This window comes from Zalophus californianus, chromosome 16 (assembly GCF_009762305.2).
Source record: "Zalophus californianus isolate mZalCal1 chromosome 16, mZalCal1.pri.v2, whole genome shotgun sequence".
Lineage (NCBI taxonomy): Eukaryota > Metazoa > Chordata > Mammalia > Carnivora > Otariidae > Zalophus > Zalophus californianus.
In genome coordinates, this window is record NC_045610.1 from 52,601,250 (window position 1) to 52,623,394 (window position 22,145).

At 37.3% G+C, this 22,145-nt stretch overlaps 1 long non-coding RNA gene across 4 annotated transcripts in view; it reads left to right on the plus strand.

The window, feature by feature from the left end:
• LOC113907881 overlaps positions 1 to 22,145 on the plus strand; it is a 203,667-nt gene that overhangs the window by 176,955 nt on the left and 4,567 nt on the right. The window contains exon 4 of one of the 4 annotated variants that reach the window (XR_003515303.2): positions 20,679 to 20,801. The exons of 2 other annotated variants lie outside the window; for them this stretch is intronic. This is a non-coding gene — a long non-coding RNA (uncharacterized LOC113907881). Of the gene's footprint in view, positions 1 to 20,678; positions 21,792 to 22,145 lie in introns of those variants that run through there. One more of the 4 variants, XR_003515302.1, reaches the window with a different exon arrangement.

A 22,145-nucleotide genomic window follows, 5' to 3' on the forward strand; every position in this document is an offset into this window, starting at 1 on the left:
TGACTAGGGGTCCATCTGGGACTATTTATAAAATAAACCGTATTTCACAAGTCCTTTGCAAAGCTAATCTACAATGACAGAAAGCAGCCTAGAATTGCCTTAGGCTAATTGTGGGTAGAAACTGACTGCAAAGAGACATAAGGGAGCCATTTGGAATGATGGAGATATTCTATATCTTGGTAGGGGTGGTGATTGCATAAGTGTATGAATTTGTCAAAACTCATTGGACTTATACTTAAAATGGGTGCACTTGGGTATAAGTAAATTGTATAATAATAAAGCAATGTGGTTTTTTTTTTAATTGCCTGCTTTGGATAATAAATCGTATGGCCATTTTACTCCTAAATCTAGTAAAAATAGCATTTCATACTCAGATTTGGCAATCGAGTAACACATTATTTTATGTGAGCCCTGGCTACTAACTAGTGCTTCTGTGTGCTCTACCCATACCAAGTCATTTCATTCTCACAGATACTATTATTATCTTTGGGTTAAAGATGAGGAAACAGAACCTAAAGATTCTGATAGTAAGTGTATACTTAACTTTGTAAAAAGAAAAATCCAAGGAGTTCACTCTATTATAATTATATTATTCATAAGTAAATTATGGGCTTTGGAAACTAGCTACCTTTCTTTTTTTTTAAGATTTATTTATTTATTTTAGTGGGGAGGGGCAGAGGGAGAGAGAGTGATTGAATCTCAAGCAGACTCCCCGCTAAATGCAGAGCCTGATGTGGGACTCAATCTCATGACCCCAAGACCATGACCTCAGCCAAAATCAAGAGTTGGAGACTCAACTGACTGAGCCACCCAGGTACCCCTGGAAAGTAGTTACCTTTCTAAGGACACACAGCTCTGTAATGAATATGCCAAGAACACAATGTATACTTTCCTTAGCTTTTCACCATGATGCTCAGGTTGATCCCATAATACACTATATCTAACTGGGATGGAAAGAGAATGCTATGAATAATTAAGTTGGATCATCCATACTCCAGAACTAACCTGGCATGGTTGGGGTGTCTGATGTATGGTCACTGTACTATTTTCCCAGACATTTTTGACATAGTGTGTTGCATTCTATAATCTAAAAGAGCTCATTACTGTTTGCTTTTACATTAAGATGGTACAGACATTCTTTCCTTTTAACACAGGTACAAATCAAGATACACCAAGAAAAAACACCTAAGACTGATTTATCTTAAACTTGGCTTGATAAGACAGTGCTTCTGCAAGGGTCCCAATAGGAAAGCAATGGCATAATCAAATAAGGAGCACCTGAGAAGGGTTTATAGACAAAGGACCCACTTATTACATGTGGGGGTCTGGTGGGGAAAGCACAAAGATAAACCACAGGAGAGAGCAGCAAAATGATTATATCACTCTTAGGGTCATCAGATAAAATATCAGGTGTCCCATTAAATTTATATTTCAGGTAAATAACAAATAAATGTTATAAATGTTTTAATATAAGTATGCCATTTTCAAAGCCTTGCTTTTCTTGGCTAAATCTTATGACCCTAAGTCTACTCCCCCCCCCAAAAAAAATAGGAAAGGAACAGAGCCAGCTTCCCGGCAGATCAGAAGGCAGCAATTTTGAACAAAATAGATAAGGCACCATTAAGTGGAGGGTAAAGATAGAGTGAGGGACCCCCACAGTGAGGGAGTTGGGGATGAGGCACCTGACCTCACTTTTCTCCCACCTCCTGACTTCAGCAGAGGCTTCCCAGGGTCTGAACCCAAAAGACCAGCTTCCTAAGACACAGAGCACAGGGAAGAAGGATGGGCAGGGTGAATCCGGAGGAACAAGTGGAAGCTATCTGGTACAGCTAGGATTACCATCCTAGCATAGCAACGGTGGTGGCCAGGCTTTGGACAAAGAAATCTACACCTGAAGTGACACCGGATTCATACATGAATTTGAAATTCATTTCAAAACTAAAATCATCTGGAAAATATAAACTAATACCCATAGTAGAGTGTAGTTTTACTCAAAATATTTATCCTGTGTAGCACAGTTCTAAACAAGGAACACAGATTGTACAAAAAATACATGAAGTGACTCAATGGAATCCTCAAGAAAACTAGGTTGCCACTTCTTTCAAAAAGGAAAGGCAAATCAAAATGTAAACCAGATTAAAGCGTCTCCATAAGAAAAAAAAAAAAAAAACATGATAGTCTGAGCCTATGGCATTTTGCAAAAGCAGGTAAATAAAGGTCCAAACTTCTATAAAGTAAATCAAATATTCCCCTTTGGATATGCTTGTTTTTAAGATTTGCCTTCGGCTCAAGTCACGATCCTAGAGTCCTGGGATCGAGTCCCGCATCGGGCTCCCTGCTCAGCAGGAGTCTGCTTCTCCCTCTGACCCTCCCCCCTCTCATGTGCTCTCTCTCTCTCCCTCTCATTCTCTCTCTTTCAAATAAATAAATAAATAAATCTTAAAAAAAAAAAAGATTTAAAGACTTAAAAAAACCATTCCAGATACGTCACTCTACAATTATATTGCTTATGGTTAACCATTGCTTATGACGACACATAAATATTTTCTGGCCAAAGAATTTTGTAAAATTTATCTGTGCCCATGACTGTGGATATCTTTAAAAAGTTTCATTATAAGGGAAAACCTAAATACGAATTTACACAGTACGATCACAAATCATGGTAAAATAACTACACAAAAACAATCTATGCTTTTGTGTGCATACACACCTTCCTGGAAATACATGCACAGAAATAATGACATTCCTTCTAATTCTGGATATAGGTATTACAGGTGACATTTTATCATGTTTTTAGTTTACTTTCTAAATTTCCCATACTAAATGATTTCTTATAATCAGTCAAAATAAAATAAGTACTATCTTACTATTCTTTTTATTTAGAACATAAAAGGCTTTTATGTTCTAAAATAAAAATGTTAATTGTCTTCATACATTACTTGTGATTCTGATGGAAAAATGATTCCAAAGAAGAATATACTTACTCTAGGATAACACATTGGAAACACCCCAGAGAAGAACACTGTAACTTCGTGTGTTCTTTTCATTTTCATAGTAAAATGGAAATTGTTTGTAGTTGTTGCCAAGAATAAGGCTTTGTAACTTTGAGCTTGGCACACACCATATACTACATATCACTATCCAAATGTTGCTGGAAAATCTGAAGACTTTTTAAAACACTTTTACAAGAGTGAGTGAAGTATTATCTTATCACAGTTAACAATTATATGTTCATTCTCTTGAATGAGGACAGGGGAAAACATCAAGGGACATTTCTGGCCTGGCATCCTGACTCCCCATATTTGGCATTGGAATGACTATCACTCCATAACTGGGCCAGTGTTCAGGGAAAGGAGAAATGGCTCACGGTAGGGGACATGCACTTGGCAGTGCTTGGGCCATTTCTCAACATTTCAGTAACTGGAATGCCTCATTTCTCTGTGTCGACAGTCCTGAGTAACATAGTAGTACCCAGGAGATCATTTAAAGTCTAATTTTTTTTTAAATAGGTAGCTTTTCCAGGCAAGCATAGCATTTTGCATCTTAAGCCCTGTCATCACCCATAGGAAAAAAATATATATGATGTATTTCCTTTCATGCATTTAAGTTCAAATTTTTGAGGTCATTCTTTTTTCCAAATAATCGCTGGATGCAGTCCTTTTTTTTTTTTTTCTCTCCTTTCTAAGTTTCAACAACTTACCCTTAAAAGACATAGATGAAGGAAATGCTAAGATTTGCATATTTTTCTAAAATGAAGATTAGTGTTCACTGTATAAAGCTGATATCCCTCTATAGGAAAAAGGTCACAATAATTTGAGGATTTCTAATTGCTGACTAAGAATGTGGCAAGTGTTTTTTAAGTGCAATCTAAAGTCTCAAGATGTAGCATACAGCAAATACAAAACAGAACATTGTCAAGTTCACAGAGAAGAGAATGCGGGGTCCAAATTGCTTATTTCAGTTTGATCTCTGCCACAGGTCTATAAAGAGGGTCCACTGGAAGAGCCAAGTGCCATTTACTTGCTGGGGTGATAAGAGAATAAGGTATGGTCTCTATGACTCTATGTTAATTACAAAAGAAGAATAGTGTTCTTTTTTAGTTCTGTGTCTTAATAAACACCAAACTATGTGAGATAGCCAGGAATATTAGTCTTGGAGGGAGAGGACCTAATCAGAGTAGCATCAACTTGGTCAAATCATGTTCTTGAGGTCTTTCATTTGTCCTCACCTGAAACATGAATACTTGTTGTGGGGCATATTTCAGCAATTAATAATTAAATTACAATTTAAAAATAATTTTCAAAAGCTTTGCTTGAACACACACACACACACACACACACACACACACGTACTTTCCATATGCTGCATCTACTAGAAGAAAAATGAGAATGGGCCCCCGTATATTACAAAATTCTTAAGGTTAGCAACTAGAAAATACTGTCATATCAAACCTGTAAGCAGTATCTCCATCCCAAAGAATGGAAAGGTGAATTAAGCTGGGGGGAGCTTATTTTTTCATTGTGGAATAATCACTTCGATAGGATTTTAGTTATGGAAGTTCAAATTGGGACCTGGGTTTGATTTGGGATGGGGAAGGTGTTCCGACACCTGATGCAGACCTTCTAATATTTTAAACTGGTTATACTTAACAGAGCTAAGTCTGCCCAACATTCTTCTTTGCTCTTGTTTGATTTTGCATTCTCTTTATTATATTATAATGTCTTTTCGGGAGAAATGTGTCAGTAGGAGCTAATGCATTTGATCATTAGTGATTTGGAGAAGAGATGCTGAGCTGCAATGAAAATGCAACCCTGCCCTTCCTCTCTGATTGGGTAACAGAAAAGCATGGACTCAGATGGCTACAGTGCCACATCGTTGCTGTCCCATGTACTGCATTTATAAAGACTATATAGCCTATCCTTGTGAAATATGCCAAAGTACTTCCTCTTGTGTACGAATTAATGAGTGGCCTAGGGGAGGCCAGAGGGCAAGGCTATCGCTCTGGCTAAAAAGTGGGTTTCTGTGAGGCCCATCGGCATGGCTGGCTTTGAGGCTCCTCATCAGATTATTCCTGAGGATACCTGCTCTGACCATGACTGTTCTGGGCAAGAAATCTCGAAAGATGCTTCAAGTGACATGGAAAAACAAAGAAACCGCCTTGGTCTTATCCTCTCCTGGGGTAATGTGGCTACAAGAGAGAGCAGGGACAGCACTGGGAAAGGCAAAATCCAACATCTTAAGGAAAAATGGCGAGTTAAATATGGCAGATTTCTTCTCCTCCCCATGTCTCATTAAAATAACAATAAAGTTAGCGTAAAAAGAAGGAGAAAACCCAAAGACAAAAAACACTGGAGAGGACTCAAATGAAATTCAGAAATTTTGACAGACTTTAAGGAAACTGCAGACTAAGAGATTCAGGAAAGGAACAGACTGGGCAGATAGTAAGAATTCGCAACCTGAGTCTGATGGGAATTTGATAAGGAAGTGTTCCAACTGGCCCTAAAAACCTCAAGAGTTAGGCTACAGACTATGGATACTACACGGAAGTGGGGTAAGGTGGAGTGTTGATTATACAAAAAGCGGTTGAATTTAATACAGTTTGAACTCCCAGAGCCTACAGAATCCAATGACTGCCTCTCATTCTCTTCCTTGGAGATTCTTATTTGAAGAAATTAAATCTGGTCCTAGAGATACAAATTCAAAAACAGAGAACCAATACACAGAGAACCATGGTCTCTATGGTAGACAAACCCTAAGGGACACCTACCACCCCCAGTGATTCTTGTCTTCTAGATTAATACCATTCTGGCATGAATGGGACCTCTGACTTGCTTCAGCCAATAGAATATGTTACTCCCATGATTATGTTACATTATATAAAACTCAGTCTTAGCAGGCTGGAGCTATAGAGATTCCCCCTCACTGGCCTTGAAGAAGCAAATTGTCATAAAGTAACTAGCCATGTGTTGTTTTAAGCCTCTGGGTGTGGTTAATTATGCAGCATCAAAAACTAATACAGTCTTTCAAACTCCTTCCCATATTGTCCACCTGGAATATAGAAGTAGAACCCCATCTCAACAAACAGAAGATTAAAGGACTGTTTGCTTTAAAGCCTGAGAGGTGTGATTTACTTGCACAGAGGACTTGTAACTAAAAGGCCAGCCACAGTATGATCACCCCACATGCAAACCCATTAACTAACATACCTCTTGTATATTACATGTATGTTACAGAATTCCAAAGGGTTTTTCCAGAGTTATAGGTGAGAATCACCAGAATTTTGAATAAGAATTTCCAATCTAAGGGCGCCTGGGTGGCTCAGTGGTTAAGTGTCTGCCTTCGGCTCAGGTCATGATCCCAGGACCCTGGGAATGAGCCCGGCATCTTGCTCCCTGCTCAGCGGGAAGCCTGCTTCTCCCTCTCCCACTCCCCCTGCTTGTGTTCCCTCTCTTGCTGTGTCTCTCTCTGTGAAATAAATAAATTAAAAAAATCTTAAAAAAAAAGAATTTCCAATCTAAAGACACCAAACAAATTAAAGGTATCCAGAGGAAAAAAACAGAAGCAATTCAGACCAAAGAAAAGGAAAAAAAAAGGAAAGAAAACTAGAACTCATGTTCTTATTAAAAAAATCATATCCTTACACCTATTTTTTTCAGATATCCTTTTGATGCTCAATTATTTTTGATCATTTGCTGGCTAAGTATTATAATTTCTTTATAAGGGCAGAAAAAATGTTTTTTCCTTTATTAATTCTTCCTGATTTGGGGATCAATGCTAGCTCAAAATGTCGTAACAGAGATCTAAATCAAAAATCTTTTCAAAGCCACATGGTTTTTAAATGTCAAATAAACATACAACCAAATTATAATTTTTAATCTCTGATAGTCGAGGGCTGAAGGGAATGTTAGGATAAATGAAAGGGGTTTTGCAAGATATTCCTGAAGGTGGTATTTTTAAATGTACTAACCCTGTAATATCATATGTCAAGTGTATTATAAGCATTGCTGCAATCTTCTCTGAACACTACTTGTTAAATTTACTTCCAATAAAGCATAATCTGCTGGAGGATTGGCTAATTACAAATAAAGGCAGAAAGTAAAAAGCCTTCCTTTTTTTCTGTTGAATCTTCACAAAACCTTGCACGTCTGTTTCTCATCTTTAGAGAAAACTCATGTTTTTTTTTTCTGAGAAAAAATACTCTTTGAAATATTGAATTAGATAATCAAAAAGGTTCTTAATTATAACATTGTAATGATGATTTGCAGCGTGTGTTATAAGAATATATACGGGTGCAATAATTAGACACATATATAGATCTTTTTCCCAGAATATAAAAATCAAATAAGAATTCATTGGAAAACTTCTGATCTCCCACTTTTCTTTAATTAATATTTATAAATTATTTGAAGTATTTTCCATTTTTATATTTAGATATTTTGATTTGGAACCCATCATCTGATCTACAGATTGTGGGGTCCTGGTAACAGTTTAACAACCAGAAAAACATAAATAAAGCCCTAATGTGTAGTTTTTACAGATTTCCTATATGTAAATACTCCCACAATGGCCAATTTTAAACTATCAACATGCTGTCACTGAATGCAAAGTTGGGAGGAGATGCTCACAATTGGTTCTCATGAGCCAGTGCAAGTCAGCTGCAATATACCACTGTATTTAACCAGTGTGTCTCATATTACAGGCCCTGTGATTCTCAGATGCTTTCACTTAAACATGAGTATATGTTTAATATAAAAACGCAAGTGTGTATTACATTTCCATAGAACTTGTGCCAGTGGATCACATCCTTTTTTTTCTGGTGGTGATTTGAAATGTTTAAAATATTTCTGATTTCATGCAAAATAATACCGGGATTGCTTGGATGATTTAATGTTGTTACATATGTTGTTGGTGCTAATGGAAATGACCAAAATTAAACTTTGAAAATTAAAATTTGCCTCATTTTTAATGGTTTCTCTAACTCCAAAGCATCATATCACTTTTCTAATCTCTAGAAAATTATATTAAAGAAGTATGCCTTTATGGAATTGATAGCATTTCCACATTATTTAGAGTTTATAACTACATAAATTGGTCTACACAAAGATTAGTAAGCAGGTGAAGAATCAGAGGAAGTGATTGGAACATGGCCCAATTACAAAACAACAATTCTATGATTACACAAACACCAAAATCACCAGTTCTCATTTCTCCACCTTCTCATTCGACTATTCACCAAGGTGATCTAATGATTCTCCTGGTTTCACTTGTGCTCATAAAATTCCTCATGATTCTTAAAGTTGAATGGAAATCTAATGTGGAGAATGACTGTACATAGAATTCTTATGTACTAATGAAGACTAACGTTGTGTGACAAAAAAAAAAAAAAATGCTCCTGGTGATCACAGAAGGAAAGTGAGTGAAGTTTGTTCATGAGAAAGTACTACCTGTGTCCTATACCCACATATTGTAAGTCAGCCCCCCACCCCCAAAAGAGACTCCTACGTGGAGATGTGTGTACAAAAGATTTCCTGGGGAGAGTTCTTGAGACCATCACCTGTAATGAGAAAGGGGAGAAGGACTGAAGGAGAAGCAGGTGTGTCAATGCCTTTGGCCAATCCCAAGGGAAGGTTTGCAGCTGGAATGGTCCTTACAAGATGTCTCAAGTCAAGGCAAGGGGTGACACCTGATGCACAGACAAGTCACTGAACATAGGCTGTCCCCAGGGAGGAGGCATAAACTCTCTTCAGCCAAAGACAACCCTAGAGAGGGACTCAGCTGTGTCAGCAGGCAATACGCCCAGTATCTACACTGAGTACCAGAAATGAGAGCCTGGGTCCATAAGTGGTGATGCTGAGGATCCTGTTCAGAGCACTGCAAGTACAATCTCATTAAACCATGAGCCTCTGATTCTAGCTCTCGTTCTTTTCATTATTAATATTCTATTTCAGTTTTTTGAAGCAGAGTAGATCATAATCGGCTCTTAGTCACTTACGTTCTGTTTGAAAATGAACAGTTTCTCTACATGTAATTATTTCTAAAGCTGTTTTCTTATGGAGTAACATTCCTTAGCATAAGATATTTAAGCCAATGAATGCAAACAGATAACAAACACAGGATTAAAATGGCTATTAGGTTAGAGAAAATGTTTCACTTTTTGTGTTTTTAAGAAATGAATTTGTTAGAGTATGATTTTTATTATAGTCCATCATGACTGTCAAAAGGAGAAAAGGCCTTTGATGTTTCTTGATTAGGTAAATCCAAGCCATTTACATTCCAGTTAATTTACACAGTAACATCAGTCGGGTCATAAATAGTGGGTTGTATTTTGCAGGAACTAATCATAATCTTTTAAAATCAAGATTTCCCAAGGGTACATCTTGTTAATGAGCTATGAAGCTTTCATGGTAACAAGATAGGGAACAAGTATTAATTGGACAAGAAATGGCATCCAACATGGATTACAGTTTATATTCTTAGGGTTTTCAGGGTGAATGTCTTGCAGACATATTCTAGTTTTTGTACATGTTGAACAAGATATAGCCCGGGATTTACCTCTTCAGTGTGCCTGTATTGTAACCTATTTTATTAAGCTTGAGTGCGTGTGTGTGTGTGTGTGTGTGTGTGTGCGCACATGTAGGCACGCGTGACAGTTCTGGCTTCAGTTTGATCTCTCAGAAATGCTAAATTAATGGATATAAACCTACACTATTCTGTTACATAACAACATGTGATTTTCATAGTGGGGAAAATAACTATTTAGCTTAATGTGGTTAAAGAATTTTAGGGCTAGATAACAGCTTCATTTTCTACTTCTCTTTTTCCTTGCACACTGTATTCAATTTTAACCTCACTGCTTTCTAGATGAAGCATTTGCAACATAAAAAATTCCAGTTCTCGACACATAAAGGCTTAAAATATTATTGATATTTAGTTGGTGATATTCTTTCAAAGGCAATTTATTAATATCATCATTGACATCTTCGATCATCATAAATAGACTAGAATCCTGTATTTTGCCTGAAACAGCATTTGTTCCCAGGTAAATTACTGGCCATAATAATCCATTATGTTCATCATATATATATATATGTGTATATATATATACACACACACACACACACACACGTACACACATATATACATATACATATATATATATTCTTGATTGGGAGAAAATTTTTGTATTTATCATGAATATTCTGAATGCATCAATAGAAATATTGTCAACATCTGTTGGAAAACTCTGACCAGAAATTAATTACATAGTGAAATATTACATTTGACTGTTTCCAAGAATCCACAACCTTTATCATGCTGATAATAGGCAATTGGGTACTCAGGATATTGAGACAGAATAATTTCCTAGGCATTACACTAGGGAGGAAAACAGATTTCCATTGGGCCCAGAGCTGTTGGAAAGGAAACAAAGAATAAAATTTCCTAGTCTTTTTCTCACTTCTAAAATGTTAAAAACTGCAACAATTCTCTATCACCCACACTATTTTATTTTGATTCAAAGTATTTTATCTGCATATCCTCTATATGTTTACTAATTGCTTCTCTAGTTGTTTTAGAAGTTATTGAACGAGGGCTATTTAAAGTTCTCTATAAATTACTGTTGGAACAATTGGATACCCATATGGAAAAAAAGGAACTTTGAGCCATGCTTGTGCCATATACAAAAATAAACAGAAAGTGGATCATGGACCTAAATGTAAAAATGTGAAACTATAACATTTCTTAAAGAATACCTAGGAAAAAAAAAACTTTGTTATAATTAGCTGTGTAAAAATTTCTTAGACTCAACACAGAAAGCATGAGCCATCACAACAATTGATAAATTGTACTTTATCAAAATTAAAAATCTCTGTTCTTGGTAAGACATTGTGAAAGAAATAAAGTGACCATAGACTGGCAGAAGATTTTTGCAAATCATATACCTGAGAAAGGACTTGTATATCAAGAATTTTTGAAACTCAGAAATACAAAAGCAAACCACAGATTTTTTTTTAAAGGGGAAAATATTTAACAGGCACCTTACCAAAGAAGACACACAGATAAGGAATAGACACATGAAAATTTACTCAACATTATTAGTCATTCAGAAAATAAATTTTAAAAACACAAGGGAATATGACTCCACACTTAATAGAATTGTTAAAATTCAAAGGCTGACCATACGCAGTTTTGACAAAGATGTGAAATTATTGAAACTCTCATACACTGCTGGTGGGAATGTAAACAGATAGAACCACTTTGGAAAAATCATTTGGCAGTTACCTAAACATTTAAAAATAAGTCTACAGTATAACCCAGCCATTCTACTCCTTGGTATTTATCCAAGGGAAAGCACATACCCATATAAAAACATGTACAGGAATGTTCGCTGAAGACTGATACACCCTCATGTGTAATGATCCCAAACTGACAAAAATACATTTGCCCATCAACAGGCGAATGGATAAAATAATTGTTACATATACATAATGTTCTATTATAATATGTTATTATAAAATAATATATAATGTATATAATGTTATGACAATTACTATTACATAATTATATATAATTATATAATTATATTATAACATATATATAACATTATATATGTGATGGAATATTAGTAATGTAAAACAATGAGCTATTAATAAATGCCACAGCATGATTGAGTCTCAGTACAAATGTGCAGAATGAAAGCAGAAAGACAAAGAGTGCAACTGTATGATTCCATTGATGGAAAATTCTAGGAAATTCAGACTAAAATATAGGGACAGAAAAAAGATGATTGGGTACCCAGGGTTGGGATAGAAGATGTAAGAAGAAGAATTATAAAAGAGTACAGGGACAGTTGGTGGGGCTCACATATATGTTCATTGTCTTTATTATGATCATTGCTTTACAAGCATCTAAATATAACAAAATTTATCAAATTGCAGACTTTAAATATGTTCAGTCGATTACACCTCCACAAAGCTATAAAAAATTTGGGAAAGTGGTTGCCATTGGGGGAGAGGGAGCAGTCTATGATAGAGAAGAGCTTCTGGGATGTAGGAACATTCTATTTCTTTACTCAGGTATAAATAACCCAGGTATTCTTTTCATTACACTTCATTCAGCTGACTACAACACTACTTTATGTTTATTTATCTGTTCATTATATTTCACAAGTTTAAAAGTTTAAAAATTAATATACACATTATATTTGGAAACTATAATTTCTAAAAAAAAGGTAATTATCCTTAAGACTCATGAATTTTATCATTATTCCTTAATGACAGCTTAATAATTACTTAGTAATAATTTTATAATTATTTCTTAATAATTGTATAATTCCTTAATAACAGACAATCTGGGCCTTAATAAGTAGTAATGCATACCCCTTTGTGTGAGTTTACAAATTATGTGTAGTTTTAAGCTTCTTTTGGAAATTGAAATTGGTTTTTACTTTACATTCCTATGCGAACTGCTTTTGAAAGATAAACCAGAAAACTACAATTAAATCATATCTCTCTGAGCCTCTTTGGTGGTCCATGCATCATGGAAATATCTGTTCATTTTTTCCAGTGGTACTGCTAGGTTTATGGCAACATTTGGGAGAGTGGCAACTGAGAATAGTGCACTATTTTATTTTATGTTATTTTTATGGCTTTACCATATTCTGTAGCCATTAGGTACAGTGACTCTCTCATCCCCTGGGGCACAATATTATATTGATTGTACGCATTTATCTTGTCCCTGGTGGTTCATTTTCTTTTCCACCCATGGTGAATTTCCTTTTTGCCTTCCCCATTACATCTAGGAGTCCTTCCATTCATTTGCTCAAAAGGCACTATCATGGAGTGCAGTCTATATGAAGAGCCTAGGAGGAAGTACTTGTCTCTATAAATGACTCCAAGAAAATGTCCTCAGTAGTCAAGGAGAAGGACCATCATGTGTACAGAATTTAGAAAGGGGAAAAATCTTATAAAACAGTAGCGTCCATAGAGCAAGATGAGAAACACATCCTAATGTTAGGAAGGAAAAACATAACAGATTAAAAAAAAGAAACCTTTGAAACAGTGATGGGGGGACGGCTTTCTCAGGGATGGTCCCAGTCTGTGGCACTAAAGAGTATCATTTTTCTTTTGAATAGGCCCTGGGTCTTAGGGATACATGATTATTTCCACTTTAAAGTAGGGGATTTAAGCCAAAGAGTCTTAATGCTAAATCTGAGACAACAGAGAGAATCAGGTTCACAGTGGAAGGTTGGACTTTTGTACTACGTATTTTGGACACACAGTAAGAGCATCAACCATACTAAAACATACTCTATTGTGGCCTAATGGAAGAGAACATACAAATCTGTATACAAGAAAAAAGTCCCCCAGGGAACAGGTCCCTTTAGACTGAGAACTAGTATGCACATTTCAAATGGTAACATTTCCCATTTGCACCATTCATAGAGTCATAAACTATGAAAGACATGTTCAAATAAATTGTATGGTATAGTGAACTTACTCTTCTTCCCCATTACCTTTCTTTTATGCATGTTTTTCATTTAACCATGGTACAATCATCCTTTGATTTCCCTTTTTCTGGCCCACATTTGAAAAATAATTAAATAGAAGGTCTGCTTCAGGCTTTCAAATTACCTCTCATTTAAAAAAAAAATCTATGTTAAGCAAAATGACTAGGTAAACCAATTTATGTGTTTTGGGCAACATGGGTTTCAAAAACACTTTTCATTTACCCAATAAAATAATTTACCTCTTTTGTTTATGAAGGAACACATTTCACTTAAAGGATTCCCAGGCATCTCCCTGTAATTCAGTTGCTTCTAATTTTTTCCAGCTGTAATATCTTAGTTTCGGGGGGTTTCAACACGCTATACCAATTCTAAGAATTACAATGTCACTATTTGCAGATGGCATGATACTATACATAGTCTATTCTATAGAATCCACCAAAAAATTAGAAGTACTAAATGAATTCAGTAAAGTTACAGGATACAAAGTTAATATCCAGCAGTTATCTGACATCAGTTATTATCTGCTACACTCATAACAAAGTAGCAGAAAGAGATATTAAGAAAAAAATTCCATTCACAATTGCACCAAAAAGAATAAAAGACCTAGGAACAGACTTAACGAAGACCTGTACTCTTAAAACTATAAAACACTGATGAAAGAAATTGAGAGCAGGGCGGAGCAAGATGGCGGAGGAGTAGGAGACCTAGATTTCGTCTGGTCTCAGGAATTCAGCTGAATAGGGATCAAACCATTCGGAACACCTATGAACTCAACAGGACACCGAAGAAGAGAGTAGCAACAACTCTCTGAACAGAGAAGCAACCATGTTCTGGAAGGTAGGACGTGCGGAGAAGTAAATCCGGGGCGATATTCGAGAGGATAGACGGCGGGGGAGGGGGGCCTCCGTCGGCCGCTTCTGGCAAGTGCTAGAGCCGCGGAGCACAAAATCAGAACTTTTAGAAGCCGGCTCCGCTGAGGGACGTCGCTCCAGTGGCTAAGCAGGGGGTGGAACCCTCGCAGGACAGTGTGGTCTCAGGACCCTCGGGGTCACAGAAAGACTGGGGGTGCCTGAGTGTGGCAGAGCTCCCAGGGATCGGAGCGGGGAAGCCGGCTGCAGAGACGGAGCCGAGGCGCGGGCTCTCAGCTCGGGGTTGCCATAAACTGTGATCTGGGGCACAGTCGGGCCACTGCTACTCCAGCAGGGACCCAACAAGTGGCACATCTGGGGAGACTCCCCTTCCTCCCCCGGGAGGAGCGGCGCGGGAGCGCACTGCAGGGATCTGCTGGGTTTGGAGACTCCACACGGGGTCAGGTGCCAGAGATAGAAATGCTCGGTCACAGGCCGGGTGAGCATGCAGTGCGGCCGGAGACCGGGGAGACGGGAGTGACTGCTTTTCTCTGGGGGCGCACTGAGGAGCAGGGCCCCGAGTTCTCAGCTCCTCCGGGCGGAGATTGGGAGGCCACCATTTTCACCCTGGTCCTCCAAAGCTGTACCAAGAGCTTGCAAGGAACAAAATCTCCTGAGAGCAAACCCGAGCAGCTTGCTTAGCCCAGACCGACAAGGGGGGGGGGCAATTCCGCCTCCGGCAAAGACATTTGGGAACCACGGCAACAGGCCCCTCCCCCAGAAGATCAGCAGGAACAGCCAGCAAGCCAAGACCAAGTTTACCGATCAAGGAGAATGAGAGAACTCCAGCGCTAGGGGAATACTGCACCTAGAATTCATGGCTTTTTTTACCGTGATTCATTAGTTTTTCAAAGTTAATTTTTTTAACTGTTTTTTTTTTTATTTTTATTTTTCCTTTTTTCAACCAACATCTTATCAATACCTTTTTTAAAAAAACAGTTTTTATTTTTCATTTTTAGAGTCATATTTTATCCCTTCAAATTAGTTACCCTTATTTTTGGCATATATATATAAGTTGTTCTCTCTTTAAAATTTTGAGATACAGTTTCTTCTAACAGATCAAAATATACCCTAAATCACTAGTGTATGGCTTTGCTCTAGTCTCCTGCCTGATCACATTCTCTCCCTTTTTTTTAAATCTTCTTTCTTTTTTCAAACAACTTCTTATCTTATCAATTCCTTTTATAAAATCTTTTATAATTTTCATCTTTACAGTCATCTTCCATCCCTTCATTGTATCAACCCTTATTTGGTACATATATGTCTTTCTTCCTTTAAAGTTTTAGGAGGCACTTTTTTCTAACAGACCAAAATACGCCCAAAATCTAGTGTGTGCCACTGATCTATGCACTAGCCTTATCATATTTGATCATATTCTGTTTTTTTTGTATTGTTCTGTTTTTGTTTTTATCTTTTTCTTTTTGTTTTTTTTCTTTCTTTTCTCTTTCTTTCCCTTTCTTTTCCCCTGGTTTCAGGTCTTTTCTGATTTGTATAAAGTATATTTGCTGGGGACATTGTTAACCTGTTAGCATTTTGTTCTCTCATTCATCTATTCTCCTCTGGACAAAATGACAGGACGAAAAAAATCACCTTAACAAAAAGAACAAGAGGTAGTACCGTCAGCCAGGAACCTACTCAATACGGACATTAGTATGATGTCAGACCTAGAGTTCAGCATCATGACTTTAAAGATACTAGCTGGGCTTGAAAAAAGCGTGGAAGTTATTAGAGAAACCCTTCCTGGAGAAAAAGAAGAACTAAAATCTAACCAGTTTGAAATCAAAAAGGCTATTAATGAGGTGCAATCGAAAATGGGGGCATTAGCTGTGGTGATATAGAAGACCAAATGATGGAAAATAAAGAGGCTGAGAAAAAGAGAGAGAAACAACTACAGGATCACAAGGGCAGAATTCGAGAGATAAGCGATACGATAAGATGAAACAACATTAGAATAATTGGGATCCCAGAAGAAGAAGAGAGTGAGGGGCAGAAGGTATATTGGAGCAATAATAGCAGAGAACTTCCCTAATGTGAGGAAGGAAACAGACATCAAAATCCAGGAGGCACAGAAAACCCCTCTCAAAATCCATAAAAATAGGTCAACACCCCGACATCTAATAGTAAAACTTACGAGTCTCAGAGACAAAGAGAAAATCCTGAAAGCAGCTCGGGAGAAGAGATATGTAACCTACAATGGTAGAAACATTAGATTGGCAACAGACCTATCCACAGAGACCTGGCAGGCCAGAAAGGACTGGCATGATATCTTCAGAGCACTAAACAAGAAAAATATGCAGCCAAAAAAACTATAACCAGCTAAGCTCTCATTGAAAATTGAAGGAGAGATAAAAAGCTTCCAGGACAAACAAAAACTAAAGGAATTTGCAAACACGAAACCAGCCCTCCAAGAAATATTGAAAGGGGTCCTCTAAGCAAAGAGAGAGCCTAAAAGCAGCATAGATCAGAAAGGAACACAGACAATATACAGTAACAGTCACCTTACAGGCAATACAATGGCACTAAATTCATATCTTTCAATAGTTACCCTGAATGTAAATGGGCTCAATGCCCCAATCAAAAGACACAGGCTATCAGATTGGATTAAAAAACAAGACCCATCGAATGTGGCAGGGATGTCCACTATAACCACTGCTATTCAACATAGTATTAGAAGTCCTAGCCACAGCAATCAGACAGCAACAAGAAATCAAAGGCATCCAAATCGGCAAAGAGGAAGTCAAACTCTCACTCTTTGCAGATGATATGATACTGTATGTGGAAAACCCAAAAGTCTCCACCCCAAAACTGCTAGAACTCATACAGGAATTCAGTAAAGTAGCAGGATATAAAATCAATGCACAGAAATCAGTGGCATTCCTATACACCAACAACAAGACAGAAGAGAGACAAATCAAGGAGTCGATCCCATTTACAATTGCACCCAAAACCATAAGATACCTAGGAATAAATTGAACCAAAGAGGCAAAGGATCTGTACTCAGAAAACTATAAAATACTCATGAAAGAAATTGAAGAAGGCACAAAAAATGGAAAAACGTTCCATGCTCATGGGTTGGAAGAACAAACATTGTGAAGATGTCAATGCTACCTAGAGCAATCGATACATTCAATGCAATCCCCATCAAAATACCATCCACTTTTCTCAAAGAAATGGAACAAATAACCCTAAAATTTGTATGGAACCAGAAGAGACCCCAGATAGCCAGAGGAATGTTGAAAAAGCAAAGCAAAGCTGGCAGCATCACAATTCCGGACTTCCAGCTCTATTACAAAGCTGTCATCATCAAGACAGTATGGTACTGGCACAAAAACAGACACATAGATCAATGGATCAGAATCGAGAGCCCAGAAATGGATCCTCAACTCTATGGTCAACTCATCTTTGACAAAGCAGGAAAGAATGTCCAATGGAAAAAAAACAGTCTCTTCAACAAATGGTGTTGGGAAAATTGGACAGTCACATGCAGAAGAATGAAACTGGACCATTTCCTTACACCACACACAAAATAGACTCCAAATGGTTGAAAGACCTAAACGTGAGACAGGATTCCATCAAAATCCTAAAGGAGAACACAGGTAGCAACCTCTTCAACCTCAGCCGCAGCAACTTCTTCCTAGAAACATCGTCAAAGGCAAGGAAAGCAAGGGCAAAAATGAACTCTTGGGATTTCATCAAGATAAAAAGCTTTTGCACAGCAAAAGAAACAGTCCACAAAACCAAAAGACAACCGACAGAATGGGAGAAAATATTTGCAAATGACATATCAGATAAAGGGCTAGTATCCAAAATGTATAAAGAACTTATCAAACTCAACACCCAAAGAACAAATAATCCAATCAAGAAATGGGCAGACGACATGAACAGACATTTTTCTGAAGAAGACATCCAAATGGCCAACAGACACATGAAAAGGTGCTCAACATCGCTCGGCATCAGGGAAATCCACTTCAAAACCTCAATGAGATACCACCTCACACCAGTCAGAATGGCTAAAATTAACAAGTCAGGAAACAACAGATGTTGGCGGGGATGCGGAGAAAGGGGAACCCTCCTACACTGTTGGTGGGAATGCAAGCTGGTGCAACCCCTCTGGAAAACAGTATGGAAGTTCCTCAAAAGGTTGAAAATAGAGCTACCATATGATCCAGCAATTGCACTACTGGGTATTTACCCCAAAGATACAAATGTAAGGATCCGAAGGGGTACGTGCACCCCGATGTTTATAGCAGCAATGTCCACCATAGCCAAACTGTGGAAGGAGCCAAGATGTCCATCGACAGATGAATGGATAAAGAAGAGGTGGTATATATACACAATGGAATATTATGCAGCCATCAAAAGGAATGAGCTCTTGCCATTTGCAACGATGTGGATGGAACTGGAGGGTGTTATGCTGAGTGAAATAAGTCAATCAGAGAAAGACATGTATCATATGACCTCACTGATATGAGGAATTCTTAATCTCAGGAAACAAACTGAGGGTTGCTGGAGTGGTGGGGGGTGGGAGGGATGGGTGGGTGGGTGATAGACACTGGGGAGGGTATGTGCTATGGTGAGCGCCATGAATTGTGCAAACTGTTGAATCACAGATCTGTACTTCTGAAACAAATAATGCAACATATGTTAAGAAAAAAGAAAAAGAAGAAGATAGCAGGAGGGGAAGAATGAAGGGGAGTAAGTCGGAGGGGGAGACAAACCATGAGAGATGATGGACTCTGAAAAACAAACTGAGGGTTCTAGAGGGGAGGAGCATAGGGGGATGGGTTAGCCTGGTGATGGGTGTTAAAGAGGGCATGTTCTGTGTGGAGCACTGGGTGTTATGCACAAACAATTAATCATGGAACACTACATCAAAAATTAATGATGTAATGTATGGTGATTAACATAACAATAAAAAATTAAAAAAAGAAATTGAGAGCAACACAAATGGAAAGGTATCCCATGCTCATGAAATGGAAGAATTAATATTGTTCAAATGTCCACACCACCCAAAGCAATCCACAGATTAGATGCAATCCCTATCAAAATACCAACAGCATTTTTCACAGAAGTAGAGCAAATAATACTAAAATTTGTACAGAACCACAAACGACCCCCATTAGCCAAAGCAATCTTGAGAACGAAGAACAAAGTTGGAGTTACCACAATTCCAGATTTCAAGATACACTATAAAGCTGTAGAAATCAAAATAGCACGGTACAAGAACAAAAACAAACCCCTGAATTAATTGCTTTAAAATGGCAATATACATGTCTATGAACATTTCAGAGCAACATGAATTAGAGAGGCAAATGTATGTTCATTTTTCTTTGACTCATTAAAAGACAAATTAAAAAAATATCAGTTATGTTTGTTGAGGGTGACATCTGATACCAATTAACTTCTTATTATTAAATTGAGGGAGGAAATGTTATTTCTTTGTGATAATTCTACAGGTATTTATAGCTGCTGGGCAATTTTCAATACTTTGCTTTTTAAGAACCCTATAATATATGCTAGAAAATGCATTAAATTATATTACTTTAGATACGCATAGTTCTTCTTCCTGAAGTTTGCTCATGTACAATGCAGGTTTAGATATAAATGATCACTTTGCCTCATTTTCTATGAAAAATTCAAGCACACAACATAATTTTTCACCAGATCTATGCAAAGGTCAAAACTATCCATTCAATTAATGGGTTAAATATTTCTATCTAAGAAATTTTGCTGGAATAATGCAGATCTGTGTTTCATTTTGAAAATAATAAAAGTAATTCTATTGTGTGGCAAATGTCTTCTGGAGAGTTCCCCCACCCCACAACCATGATCTGCGAACAATACCACCAGTTTGGCAACAGTTTTCATCTTTTCTGGGGAAAGAGGGGGTGGGGAAAGCCTAAATTGTTTCTAGATTATATTTTTTATTATTTTAATAAAAGGAGACTGACCTTTCTTCTTTTTTTTCTCTTTAAATTTTTTTATTGTTAATCACCATACATTATGTCATTAGTTTTTGATGTAGTGTTCCATGATTCATTGTTTGTGCTTCATACCCAGTGCTCCACGCAGAACGTGCCCTCTTTAATACCCATCACCAGGCTAACCCATCCCCCCACCCCCCCCAGAACCCTCAGTTTGTTTTTCAGAGTCCATCGTCTCTCATGGTTCATCTCCCCCTCCGATTTCCCCCCTTCATTCTTCCCCTCCTGCTCTCTTCTTTTTTTTTTTTTTCTTAACATATATTGCATTATTTGTTTCAGAGGTACAGATCTGTGATTCAACAGTATTGCACAATTCATGGAGACTGACCTTTCTTCTACCAGCAGTTGAAGGTACCAGTGTGGAGCTGGGCATATCCATACATCTCCAGAGGAAATCCATCTGTAAGAAAAGAATGTTTGATAACTTCGTGTATGATTTTGTCTGCAGGGAGGCCCTAGATAGGGCATAATCATAATGGAGTCATATGGGACAGGAGGTCTACCTAATCAGTCAACTGTTAGAGCAAAACAAATGAGATACTGTTTCATACTAGCCAATATTTACTAAAGACCTACCTACATTTAAACCCTTGAAACATCACAGGCAGGGTCAGTCTTAATATTTCAATTTCATGGATGAATAAACAAAGGGTTCAGAGAGGTGACATAGTTGTTAAAAGACAGTACTGGGCTTTGCTTCCAGGTCTGTCTGGCCCCGTATCACATCCTTTTCCCATTATATTACTCCTATTGCTTCTCACTTTAAAAGCAATATAAAGAAGCTATTTTAAGTATAGACAAAGAGGTCAATGGACCTCAGCCTCCCTGTATATTAAAGTGCAAAGAAATAAACAGAATAATAACAACCAAAGAATATACTGTTACAGCCAGCATCTCAAAAGAGAAACATCCCAAGTGGGGCCCAAAGGGATGACTTCAACTTTCTCAGAGTTATTTCATGAATGTTCTTTTTATATTGAGCTGCTTTCAACTTTTTAAAGAAAGTAATTATAATCGTGATGGTGATGATGTTGAAACTTTACATTTCTAACCAAATCCAATGAAAGCTTTGAAATCAGCATCGATGTACGAGAAATCTTGTAATGGCTGGAAGGAACACATGTCTACAAGTCTACTCCAATTATGTAACAATAGCACCGATGGGTACTCAGTGATAAATATTCTGAAACATGAAATGATAGGTAAAATTCAAAAGACTTGCACATGTCATTTGTGCCAAATAAAGTACCGAAACACAGAACGACTTCATTCTTAATTTATTTCTAAAAAAATCATATCTTGTTGCAAAGCTGACATGGTTTTACAGTACCATAATATCATTACTTCACAAGCACAACCCAAGAAAATGATGAATAGTAGGGCAGTCAAATCCGTGAAATTGTTTATCTCTGAGAGATCGCGTCTCGACCCCGTCTAGCCTTTGTTTTAATGTTGGCATTTTTCTTCAAGGATCTAAAGGTTTTTAAAGCCATGTTTTATCTTCTGCCAGATATCAGGACTGTTGTTATTCTATTCAGTTCTCTTTTCATAATTTCAGAAAAATATGAAAATAAAAAGGTTAATTAATTTCTGATGTCTTACAAATGATTGACACAGTCCAAGAGGAAAAGAAAATACATTTTTTCCAAGTTTAAAGACCTGAGTTGGGATTTCAGAATCAAACGTGCCTGTGGATTGCTTTTCAATGGTGGGCCTTGCTCTGAGATTGTCCTTTTTCCATTCACC